Here is a 10,766-nt window from a genome sequence, read left to right as displayed (position 1 = left end):
GATCTTTCCCAAGTTGCTTTATTAAACGTATGACTAGTAACAACGTCTTAGGCGTAAAAATTCTTCAAAGATGTCGCTGAAAAAAAAAAAAAAAAAAAACTCTTAATGACATTTCCTCACACTTGGTTTTATGTCAATATAACCACTTGAAAAAACATCTGCCGAAATTGCTGCTTAGATTTTCGTTGAAATGCAAACCATTTTACAGTTTTAGTACAATAATTGCAAATTCATGCCTTACACTAAGATGATAGCCACGTGCCTAAGACCTAGGGCAATGGTATTATTAGTGCGTGCAACTGCTCTGCGGAATCTGTATAAATTATTTAGCGCGTCTCTGGTTCTAAAAAAAATATACAGCGCCCGTCGTCTGTTTGGTATTCGTACCATAACTGGCGCGGATTACATGCAAGCTATGTGTTGTGAAATTCTTTTCCCTTTAGATTACGGACTCTTTTTTGCCCGCTAGTTTTAGGAAAATAATTTGCCTAGTAACCATAGCCAAATAATTTGCCTAATAACCATAGCCTAATATTTTGCCTGCTATATTGTTTTTATGTGGTACGACCGACCCACTGATCGACATTTACAGGGTTCGACCAGAAATGTTTCGCGTTTACAACTGAACATTAGGAAAACAAGAAACAGCGCAAAAAACACACAGGATAAGTGGAAGAAGTAGACGGAACAAGCGTTGACTGACAACTAAAGTTCACTGAAAACACAAAACACACTAGCAAAAGCAACCACCATCCAAAATCCAAAAGCAAACACAAACAAAAAAACAAAGAGCTATAATTTTCAAGCTTTCATTGATGATGGTCTATCGTGCTTGCTTTTACTGCATGCTTTTTTGGTTGTTTGATTGCTTTTGTGTTTTTGATGGTGGTTTCTTTTGCTCGTGTGTTTTTTGTGTTTTCAATAAACTTTTAGTTGTCAGTCAGCACTTGTCCAGTCTACTTCTTCCACTTGTCTTGTGTTTTTGTGCAGTTCCTTGTTTTTGCCATGAAACAACTCGCCTGTATCGCCACCTTAATAAACATTAGGGTTTGGAGGTTGCAGAGGCATCATAAGTATCCCCTCTATTAGTATGAGTAGGATACTTCAGCTTTGCTTGTGAATACTATACTCAGTACAAAACAAATATACAAAATGTAAATTTTTGGCTTATTAAAAAGTTTGACGATGGAGCAACCATCTTCAATACTGTTATATACTTGGGAAATGTGTCTCCCTATTAACGTTTGCTGAGTTATAGTGACTGGGGCTCTCACGAGAGGAAAAAAGCGCCAGCAATGTCGAAAGCATGACTTACCTCTGGAGCTACCTGCTCCTGTATTGGGCTAATGGCGAAGAAGTAACACCAAAATCTGAAAAGAAAGTAAGCGAAGAAAGGACTTTTAAACAGAACATCACCGAACACTTAATCTCCATCAATCATTTCGTTTCCATAGACCTGCCAACTTATAGATAACCATTGAGACTGTTTGGCTCCAAATAAACATATTGCACAGTGACTAGCACTCTCGCGTGAGAAACAAAAAAAAAAAATTGGCAGTTTCTGTCAAAAGCATCCCTTACCTCTGGAGCTACCTGCTCCTGTATTGGGCTAATGGCGAAGAAGTAACACCAAAATCTGAAAAGAAAGTAAGCGAAGAAAGGACTTTTAAACAGAACATCACCGAACACTTAATCTCCATCAATCATTTCGTTTCCATAGACCTGCCAACTTATAGATAACCATTGAGACTGTTTGGCTCCAAATAAACATATTGCACAGTGACTAGCACTCTCGCGTGAGAAACAAAAAAAAAAAATTGGCAGTTTCTGTCAAAAGCATCCCTTACCTCTGGAGCTACCTGCTCCTGTATTGGGCTAATGGCGAAGAAGTAACACCAAAATCTGAAAAGAAAGTAAGCGAAGAAAGGACTTTTAAACAGAACATCACCGAACACTTAATCTCCATCAATCATTTCGTTTCCATAGACCTGCCAACTTATAGATAACCATTGAGACTGTTTGGCTCCAAATAAACATATTGCACAGTGACTAGAACTCTCGCGTGAGAAACAAAAAAAAAAAATTGGCAGTTTCTGTCAAAAGCATCCCTTACCTCTGGAGCTACCTGCTCCTGTATTGGGCTAATGGCGAAGAAGTAACACCAAAATCTGAAAAGAAAGTAAGCGAAGAAAGGACTTTTAAACAGAACATCACCGAACACTTAATCTCCATCAATCATTTCGTTTCCATAGACCTGCCAACTTATAGATAACCATTGAGACTGTTTGGCTCCAAATAAACATATTGCACAGTGACTAGCACTCTCGCGTGAGAAACAAAAAAAAAAAATTGGCAGTTTCTGTCAAAAGCATCCCTTACCTCTGGAGCTACCTGCTCCTGTATTGGGCTAATGGCAAAGAAGTAACACCAAAATCTGAAAAGAAAGTAAGCGAAGAAAGGACTTTTAAACAGAACATCACCGAACACTTAATCTCCATCAATCATTTCGTTTCCATAGACCTGCCAACTTATAGATAACCATTGAGACTGTTTGGCTCCAAATAAACATATTGCACAGTGACTAGCACTCTCGCGTGAGAAACAAAAAAAAAAAATTGGCAGTTTCTGTCAAAAGCATCCCTTACCTCTGGAGCTACCTGCTCCTGTATTGGGCTAATGGCGAAGAAGTAACACCAAAATCTGAAAAGAAAGTAAGCGAAGAAAGGACTTTTAAACAGAACATCACCGAACACTTAATCTCCATCAATCATTTCGTTTCCATAGACCTGCCAACTTATAGATAACCATTGAGACTGTTTGGCTCCAAATAAACATATTGCACAGTGACTAGAACTCTCGCGTGAGAAACAAAAAAAAAAAATTGGCAGTTTCTGTCAAAAGCATCCCTTACCTCTGGAGCTACCTGCTCCTGTATTGGGCTAATGGCGAAGAAGTAACACCAAAATCTGAAAAGAAAGTAAGCGAAGAAAGGACTTTTAAACAGAACATCACCGAACACTTAATCTCCATCAATCATTTCGTTTCCATAGACCTGCCAACTTATAGATAACCATTGAGACTGTTTGGCTCCAAATAAACATATTGCACAGTGACTAGCACTCTCGCGTGAGAAACAAAAAAAAAAAATTGGCAGTTTCTGTCAAAAGCATCCCTTACCTCTGGAGCTACCTGCTCCTGTATTGGGCTAATGGCAAAGAAGTAACACCAAAATCTGAAAAGAAAGTAAGCGAAGAAAGGACTTTTAAACAGAACATCACCGAACACTTAATCTCCATCAATCATTTCGTTTCCATAGACCTGCCAACTTATAGATAACCATTGAGACTGTTTGGCTCCAAATAAACATATTGCACAGTGACTAGCACTCTCGCGTGAGAAACAAAAAAAAAAAATTGGCAGTTTCTGTCAAAAGCATCCCTTACCTCTGGAGCTACCTGCTCCTGTATTGGGCTAATGGCGAAGAAGTAACACCAAAATCTGAAAAGAAAGTAAGCGAAGAAAGGACTTTTAAACAGAACATCACCGAACACTTAATCTCCATCAATCATTTCGTTTCCATAGACCTGCCAACTTATAGATAACCATTGAGACTGTTTGGCTCCAAATAAACATATTGCACAGTGACTAGAACTCTCGCGTGAGAAACAAAAATATTGGCAGTTTCTGTCAAAAGCATCCCTTACCTCTGGAGCTACCTGCTTGCGGAAGACATGCTAGGCAGTCGGGCTTGGTGGCACAGACATACCAACTTCTTTAAAGTAAGGAAGGACAAAGGAACCTTTAGTGGGCTATCCCTGTACCCTTTGTTCCCAGAAACATTTGGAACTAACCTGTCAAGTAACTGATTAATATGAGGTTCAAAAGTTGTCTTTGTTGCAGTTGGAAAACGAGTGACTTAAAAACAAAAACAATGATTTCCAGAAACAAATTTTTGAAACATTTTCACGTAATGCTGGGCTGCAATTTTTAATCAGTACTCATATCAGTATTCCAGTAAACTTTGAGGATTCATTCATTAACAATAGCGATATAGTGTCTTTATGCTTGAGAGACTTATTTTTCAAACATGTTCCAGTATACAGCTAACACTTAAAGAACAAATAGAATGATTTGATACTCTTGCAGATCTACTTTCTTGTTGTTTCCATTACAAAACATTAAAAGCATTGATTCTGATAATTCTGCAAATAGTATTTTACATTAATCTAACTTGTAATTAACTGGATAAAACCAAAGACTATCCGTCATAAAAAATATGTTTGAAAGATGAGTTTACAGATTAATATCACAGCTGTATTAAACGCTTGTCACATTTAATATGTTGATTGAATAATTATTAATATCAAAAAAATATATTTTAACATACTTTTGGCTGCTTTGTCCAGTCTCTCCTTTGAATGGGCCAACCATGACTTAACTGTTTGTTCGACATCATAATCCGTGGCACCAGAAAGCTTACCCTGCGCTTTAACAGTTTCTGAAACAATACGAAAGCATGAAGTCAACAGCCGTCGGGACCTCCGAACCACAGAGCCACCACCATATATGCCCCTGAAGGAAGTGAGTAGCGCAAACTTGAGTTCGACATCTCAGCGACTGCCACGTTAGACAGAACTCCGTTTGGGAATGCATGGGGAATCGGGAAAAAAAAACCTCTTTCCCTTGTTACTACTAAATGTGCAGTGTTAAGACTAATATTAACATAATGTGGATGTTTTATAAACACAGTCTTATTAAACTTAAATCTTGGTGCAAATACAGTTGCCGCATTTTTAGTTAAAAACGACCCAGGTCGAGTAGACAATTTCAAGTAGACATTTCACACACGTGACCAGTAGACAATTTCACACACGTGACCAGCTTCGACCAACGAAGAGCGCTTGCCTTGCTCATTTCTCTCGAACTGATGGATGTCTGCAAATTTTGTTGGAGAAGGCAAGGAACAGGGTCGATCCGTCAGCGAAGCCCTTGATTAAAGGAAGGCGCAACCCTGCTACCTTCAGTAGCATATGCAGTGCTCTATCCCATCTAGCCTCTCCCTCACAGTGTCGGGAAACCAAACGGGGAGCTTGAGAAGCAAATTTGTCGGCTCCTCTCAGCACCGATTTTGCTGCAGCCATTCTCACCCTAGAGAACATGCTGTGTCATGCTGTCAGATGAACTAACCAAACACCACTAAGCATGACGACTTCCATCATCAAGCGGGTATCATTCATGCCGCCCAATAAAATGCTCTTCCATCCCCGGAGAAGTGCCAATGTCACCACGCTAGTGCAGGAAAGGGCGACGTTTTCGTAAAGCGGTACACATTCCCCACAGTTGGTGGGGACTTGTCCCTTGTGTGAATCCTGCTTAAAAGCACAACAGTAACACTTCCGTAACAAAGCATTCACATTTGCAGGTAAATTGGCATTCATATTGTGCACGCTTACTGTTAATATACATACTAACACAATGGAAAAGATGGTTTTGAAAGGCCTACCTTTAATGATTTCCCAGCAGGCGAGTTCGTTAAACTTGCGCTTGCCTTTACCCCCCTTGAAGCTGTACTGAACAGCGATGTCGTCGGAAAGCAGTCCAACGAGAATTCTCCTTGTCATGTCAGGTCCAGAAGAACCCCCGTACTTGCCCCAGGAGACCATCTGACATTGAACAACCATGTAATTTCAGCATGAAAAACTACGGAATTCCACCCCATATTAGTATTCAGCTATAAGTTTAAAATTGTCTAAAATAGGAGTTCTATGGTTGTTTTACTTCCCATAAAAGTTCAGTTTCTGACTTTATTTGAATTGTAAGCCCAAGGTATTCTAGTTCACCACTGCTTTTTCCGCTACACTGCAATGCATTCACATTACAAATAGTAGTCGATCCATCTGCTTCAATGTTAGCTGCTAGGCAAAAGATGAAGCGATTGCACAATCTACTAGCGGAATGAATGGACACAAGGTCTCTTCCAAGTAGCAAACATGGGAGACTAACGCCCTTCCGTCTTGACTACACATCCGGCATAACCACCCCAATATCTTTCAAAAATAATTTTCTTGCTTAAAGGCCGACGACCAGTTCGCGCTTTCCACTTCTGCCCCGCTTGCTCCTCTCCACCCTTCTACCCTGCCCACTGCTGCCGGTTTCTTTTTCCCCATGGTGAGGAGGATCTTCTGCCTTGCAGAACCTCGAGTCTGGTCGTCGGCTGTTAACGTACATTATTTCAGCATAATCTTACAAAATGAAAGCTATGAATCAATAGAGCTGGACCCTAAAATAAATACAATCAATACAGTGAGCAAGATTGTCCGCTAGTTGGCCATGTATCCACTACTCATGGTGCATTCTGAAAGCGCACTTCTTGAGCATTCTTGGCATTTCCCATTGAGCATGCCTTCTTTTCTTTATATTCTCATCTTTTACGAGCTCGTGCTAACATTCTCATGCACAAGGTGCATTTTTGTTCACTTGTATGCCACGTGCAGTATACTCAAAGCCACTAAAACCATAATTGGCCTATTGATTAAAACTGCTCTAACCCGTTTAACGCTCCTACTGTGCAGATATGTTTTTAGTGCTTACAAATATGTTAAAATGAAGGTTAGTGCAAGTGGCTATTCACTTTATATAGGGTAAATTGTCAATAGCAGTCGAAGAGCAGACTTAAGTTATATAAGTAGACTCACCAGCCGTTTTTTTTTCTCTTCGGAGCTTGCCACAGAAGCATCAAAGTCTAAAAACGTTGCGAGTTCATTGAAGGGCCCAAAGGATTCGCCTGAGACAAGAATGTTCTCGTCGTTGCTGTTCGAGACCAGGGTGGTTAGCAACTCTAACTTCAGTGCATGTTCATTCAGCTTGAATTGGATGACGTGCAGTAGGCGCAAGATCTCCTTGAAAAAATCTGTAACAATGAGGGGTTTAAATTTTTTGAAAGTCAGTGAAGAGCTGGAAAAGCTTAAGAGGGGACATGGGCCTAAGTTTCAAAATTTTTTTGAAAAAATTCCGTTTTAAATTTTGAGGTTTTTGGTTTTAGAAACTAATTATACACCCGTACACTAAATTTCATAACTATGTGCCAAATAGTTCCGTTGATATAAAATATTTTCAACAGATTGTGAGGCAGTGACAAAGTAAAAGAGTTCAATGTTTGAATGCAGTTTTCTCAGTTCCACTTTTTGCTGCAAATTTGGTACGAAGGAATCTTTTGTTCGAAGGTAAAAGTATTCTGATACCACAATCAAGATGTTTCTGAACTGCAGCCGCTTGAGGCGGCCATCTGAGAAACACGCGGCATGACGTCAATGGGGAATCTTGTAGAAAGATAGAAAGTTGTGCGAATACCTGCTCGATAAAAGGTAACTTTTCTATAAATCTTGTTGTTCCAACATAAATATAAATGCGCCAAAACCCTCGTATCATCGACAAAACTTTTATTATATGGAGCTTTAGTGGCGCCATCTATCCAAGGTCCACAAAACCGTCGGCTCTACCTGGTACCGCGAACAGCCGCCAGAAGCCGGAGGGGGAGGGGGACATGGCGGGATGGGTAGTGATGAAACTTTCCTCCTCTCACCATATTGTTCGCTCTGCGCGCGTCAGCACGTGGTCACGAGCAAGCGGATGAGTTCTCGCCGCTCACTGATGGCTCTAAAGAGAGCTTCACCGGAACCCCGCGCCTTCCCATTGACGTCACAGTGCACTTGACTCGGAAGATAGTGAATGAGTTGAGAGGCGCCGAAAACCTCAATCTTTGTCCATTTTTAAAATTAAAACTAGGGCATGCAGGCGAATGCGTTTTTTTTTGTTCTTTACTTCAGAAATGCCGAGACACCAACTTCCACATTAGTTAAGCAAAGCACTGAAACTGTTGCACAGCTCCTTTAATAAAGCAGGACATGGCCGGGTAGACAATACCTGTAAAACCTTGACTGAGCAGAAAGATATTATATAGCAGGGCATGGCTGGGATAGACTAATTAATAATCTTTAACTTTTATGGTGCTATGGCCTAGATGACTGCAAATCCTCAGAACACAAAGGAGCTACAGCAACAGCAAGTTCTCATTTTGCTTACTTGGAGTGACATGATCGGAACGAGTTGCCTGAGGCTCATTTTGGAGTGGCACCAACCCTGTTGCAGCACTAAAATGGGGGGTTCCTGCCTGAAATCACTTCCTGCTGTGGAACAGCCTGCAAAGAAAACAAACAAAATGACCATAGTTTTAGTTAGCTCTATTTAAATTCTATCTGTAGTTTCTTTTGTTGCAGCTGTCTGTTTGCCTCGGCAGTTACTAAACCTGTGTTCCATCACATCCCCAATTCCTATCTGGCCACACTATTGGTTGCTGTATCAGAATACAGTAGAAACGCATATTTCTACGAAATATGAAGGCCAACAGCGGAAGGGTTATAAGGCCAGTCCAATACATACTTGGCATGGCGCTGTCACTTGCTTGAGGATCTCTGCACTGAAGAGCTGACTCTGATCTGGCAGTCTTGTGTCTCCTGAACTGATCTACATGCCAAACAAAGAAAAAGAAACTTTTTACCTTTCTAAAGCAAATCATGACGTCTTGAATCTCAGCATTCATGCCATGATACAATGAAGTTGATAAGATTGGAAAAATGCAGAAGCAACATTGCCAACCTCCTTTTCAACAGAGGCCACAAAATGCCATTTATTATAGTGATGCATTTTAAATATACTCCCGTGATGCATTCACACTGAAAATATTTTAACTAATATTTAATGTCATGCTATAAAGAAAAAAGCACACGTCACATGAAGCGTTCTATACCTTTCCCAAGGGAATGACTAACCTCCTTGACACTATAGGCCGACTCAAATTAAGACAGACCTCTGGAGTATGTTAGATGCATTGTCAGCAACAATCTTTATGCATAAAGGTAGCTAAAGAATTTAAAGATGGGTGTTTCTGTTTCGAGTTGGGGTTAACAAAATAACAATATATTGTGCTGCATTAATCATAGGATATACAACGTGCAACTCCATTTAACTAGGGCAATTTTTTGGATTAAATAAAAAGCAATAATGACCTAGACGGGCCTTTGTGACCTGGTTGTGGCTCCTGTCTTGAGTACCACATAGAGTTGATCGGTTTAGTAGCTCTACAAGAAAAAAAAAATCAGTGATTAAAAAAGACTATTAACTGTTACACTTGGTTAATTTTCGGTTGCTTACAAAATTATGTCACCTGTGTTACGATCAGGACGTTGCTTTGGATGCAACGGCGAGGCAGATGCTGGTGGCGATGGCAGTGGTAAGGATACAGCAAACTGGTAGCTGTCATCAGAGTGAGTCCGTGCTATAGCGCCTGGCTCGCCTACGCCGCCTCTTCGGCTGTTCAATCTCACTGTAGAGGTCTGACAACTCCTCAGCCTCAGGAAGCCTCTTCCGTGCATGGTCATATGATGCTGAAGAATATTGAATGGCAGTTAGATGTCGCTCCATAAAGGCCGTAAGTATATGCAATGATTATACATCATGTTCAAATTTGGCATTATATATCTTGTACCAAGAAAAGCCCCCAATTGAAAGTGCCTACAGCAAACATGTTGACGCGAGCGCAGCTGAGTCAGCATGAACCCGTCTTCCACGCCCGTGGCTCGAATCCTGAAACCTGCTATCGTTTTACCTCTTCCCATTGCTGTAATGTTCTAGTAAAATCGAAAATCTTACCATTTCTTGGGGATCAGAATGTTTGAGGACCGAACTTTCTAGACCGAATCTGCCAGGAGGCAGTGCGGTTACAAAAGGGACTTCACGTGGCTGCGTAGTGCCACCACCGTCAAAGGATGTATGGGTTAATTGTTTTGTTTTTATTTTGTAGGCACAAGTCTGCCTTATTAAAACTCTGTTTTAAGTATTATAAAAAAAACAGTTTATTGCTTCATTCGTGAAAGCATGTGCACGGGTGCGGCAAAAAAACCCCATAAGAAACATATTCATCCAGTTGGCATCTGTGCTAATACAGACTTGATTCAAGATAAAATAAATTGTTAGCCTCACAGTGACTGATAACACTAAGTGGAAATGGAATAATCTATGAATCTATGAGTAAATACTCACCAAACCATCCAATGGGAATGCATCGAAGTCGCCGCCACTCGGACGTCGGCTGCTCACCGTTTTTGACCAAGGATTGAATCTTTCCAGTGTCCTTTGGCCAATAGCAGATGTCCCCGTCTAACCAGCTCTCATGTATGAGTGCCACACCATTCTCTTCATCGGGAAACTTTGCGATAATAAATGGTTTCTCTGAGAAAGATGAAATGTTGCATATTAAGACATCTACCAGTGCGCAACTCTAACCAATCGGACACGTCAGCAGCGACATCGTCGCTCCTGTGGCCTTTTTGAAAAGGTAACAGCAAAGCCAAATATAGCATCCCAGAACTCGTCTAACATAGCTCAATTGAGATGCAACAGTGGGTAGACTGCAAACTTGTCACCCAGAGGCAGTCGAACACATTTGAACGCCACATCTTGTAGGGGCCATGATGACACTGTGTGTGGGCAAGAAACTAGAGAAATATTAAGAAGCGACGACCGGCATGGATATGTGTACAGATCCTCTACTACAGAGTACCTCCTTCCAACAAGCACTGGCTTCTTGGACAAGCATGAAAATGCAATGCTGTGAACCTCTATGATGCCACCATCCAGAAGTGTACATGTGTTGTCTCGTTTGTTTGTTGCAATACAGAACCTTCCTGGAATGTCGACTTTTCTGTACT

The 10,766-nt window shown here is 40.8% G+C and overlaps 1 long non-coding RNA gene across 2 annotated transcripts; it reads right to left on the bottom strand.

The window, feature by feature from the left end:
• LOC120839322 lies at window positions 1–8,171 on the bottom strand. 2 transcript variants are annotated; one of them, XR_005715312.1, is made up of 15 exons: window positions 8,083–8,171; window positions 6,696–6,910; window positions 5,504–5,663; window positions 4,388–4,498; window positions 3,705–3,772; window positions 3,444–3,498; window positions 3,178–3,232; window positions 2,912–2,966; window positions 2,646–2,700; window positions 2,380–2,434; window positions 2,114–2,168; window positions 1,848–1,902; window positions 1,582–1,636; window positions 1,316–1,370; window positions 1–76 (listed from the first exon to the last, which is right to left on the bottom strand). It is a non-coding gene; the product is annotated as an uncharacterized LOC120839322 (long non-coding RNA). The 2 variants fall into 2 exon arrangements; XR_005798165.1 differs by lacking the exon at window positions 3,705–3,772.
• Between the last annotated feature and the right edge of the window lie 2,595 nt (window positions 8,172–10,766).

This window comes from Ixodes scapularis, unplaced genomic scaffold, assembly GCF_016920785.2.
Source record: "Ixodes scapularis isolate PalLabHiFi unplaced genomic scaffold, ASM1692078v2 ptg001822l_1__unscaffolded, whole genome shotgun sequence".
Lineage (NCBI taxonomy): Eukaryota > Metazoa > Arthropoda > Arachnida > Ixodida > Ixodidae > Ixodes > Ixodes scapularis.
Note: the sequence above shows the minus strand (reverse complement) of the source record. Positions and strands in the feature narration are given on the sequence as shown.